Genomic DNA, 2,409 nt, shown 5'->3' with positions numbered 1-2,409 from the left:
GAGAGATTCTGTGTTTATTTGTAGAGTGTAGTGGATAGTGCTGTGTAGTGGAAGAAAGAAGCTAATTAACCTGACAGGAGGTAACACGAAATTGAGGTTGCAAATTCTGGTTGCTCCGGGTAGACGGTGATGGCTGGTGTTGGCGGCGCGTGGTGCGTTTGGTTGGTTTTTTAATTTTACTTTTTGTGTACAGATAACTGTTTAGTACAACTAGCTGGCTACTTTTATTCCTTAATTATTCCCTTTCTGCAATAACGCAACCTTCGCGATCATAGATAGAACTTGTAGGGAGAAAAAGAGAGAGAAAGAGAGAAAGGAACTGGGTTAAGTGGGAAAACAAAAAAAATATACAAAGAGCACAGAAATTCCCATAGTGAATTAGTGGCTTAATGTTTTAGAATTTGTAGTTTGAGACCGTCTCTTTCAGTGTTTCCAGAAGAACAAAGGGGTTCAGCTAATTCTTAGGGCTGTTTTATTACTCATTATTGGAAGAATTCATGGATAGAGATGACATTAATTGTTATTTGGTAATTTTCTATGAAAAGTGTCTTTTGTTCGAGCTTCCTTTTGGCAGTTTCCTTTTCAGCTTTCCATAGCTTCATTTACCTTTTTTTTTTTGTTAGAAATGCTAATAAATATTAAATAAAATAAGATTTTTTTAATATTATTATAACAATTAGTAAATATTAAATAAAATAATTTTTTTTTTATCTTTAACATTATCGCTTTTTTATTTTATGGCTTCCTTTTACTTTTGATTTCTTTACGATAAACCTTTAGGCCATTTTGGAATATCCTCTCCATCACAAGTAATGATTCCCTCATTTGGTGCGGGGACCATGTGCCAGGCACATAAAGAAATGACTGCATTAACCAATTAACTCGTCTTTTTCCTCAGCTCTCCGCGGGTTAATGATTGATGGTATAAGCTTACATGCACAAAATTAACAACCACTTACAATGACCACCCAACCTACACCCTTACCATATTTTATAACAACCAAGCCTATACGGCTATGCCCAAAATTATGCAGCTGCAACTTCTGGTTAATTTTTGGAAGAAACCATGTTCTCATTAATCATTATCTCATATGCATTAATAATTTTTCTACTGCTAGAATCATTCCTTTAATAATGAAAATATAAGGTTAGGTGAGAATCTCCTAATTTTGGAAGTGTTATTAACTCATTTTGAGTGGTCTTTATAGTTTCTTAGTGTATACGATTCATATAATTAAACATTTATGTACTTGATACTATCATTAACATAAAAAAAATCAAAAGTGATTATCAGAAGCCTTAAATTGAAAGTGAAGGCTTGACGGTTCACATGACACTGTCATTATAATGTATGAATCAAGCAAAATTAACAAGTGCTGCCATGGAGAGCTAATTATCCGTTTGAACAAAGAGGGAAAAGGAAAATACCTTTATTTATTGTTGTTAGTTTTGTTTGTTTCCTTTATTTTTCACTTTTGCAGTTTTGCTTCTTGTTTAACGGTTGCTCAGAAAAAGTATACATAGACGTGACATAATATTCGTTGTGAATGAGAGTGATGAGAAGGAAGCAAAAGGAACAGGGTCCATAGTCCATAGGTTCTCCCATGTAGAATGTCATGTCATGATTACACACGTGTCCAAAATGGAAGCAAGTGCAACACCACCCTTATCTATGCCATCATGGATCCAAATGTGCATAGTTTCCAGCCTTCCAATGTTCATCCCATCTTATTCCCTTTTTATATAATAACAACATAAAAGAATATGGGACATTAAAGAAATCCCACAATGAACAAGAAAACAAAAGAAGAAAAATGATGAGAGTAGAAGACTTGCACGTGGTGTGGTGTGGTAATATTGGTTTTTGAGAGAGAGAGAGAGAGGGGGTGGGGAGGGGTGTTGAAAACTTGAAATTGCTTTGGATCTGATGCTAATTTTTTAAAAATATAGAGAGTTGCAGAGAAGCGGAACGAGAGAGTGAGAGAGAGACACAGAGGTTGCATAGGGTACTGGTAGGGATGGAATGTTGCTTATTAATGAAGGGTACATACACCAGCATCGGTTTCCGATTCAAATTCATTTCTTTAATTAGTTTTAAATTTCTAATTTTTTATGTGCAAAAACAATTGAAATTGGTAGCCCTTTTTCTCCGGTCTATCCTTACTCTTTAGGAAGCTCAAATTTTTTTGTGCTTTTCTAATATGCACGAAAAAATAATTTATAAATATGTTTTATATAAAAATTTAATATTTATCTATAAAATCACCATCACCTACTCCACTTTTTTCTGGCCTCTGTCATTGCTATTGTCGTCTAATCCAATATTCGCTGCCGGTCTTAGCCCATCTCCCGGCGTCTCTCTCTCTCTCTCTCTCGTTCATTCTCAGTATATTTCTGCTATCTTCTCTC

This window comes from Arachis duranensis, chromosome 10, assembly GCF_000817695.3.
Source record: "Arachis duranensis cultivar V14167 chromosome 10, aradu.V14167.gnm2.J7QH, whole genome shotgun sequence".
Taxonomy (NCBI): Eukaryota; Viridiplantae; Streptophyta; class Magnoliopsida; order Fabales; family Fabaceae; genus Arachis; species Arachis duranensis.
This window is presented reverse-complemented; position numbering follows the sequence as displayed.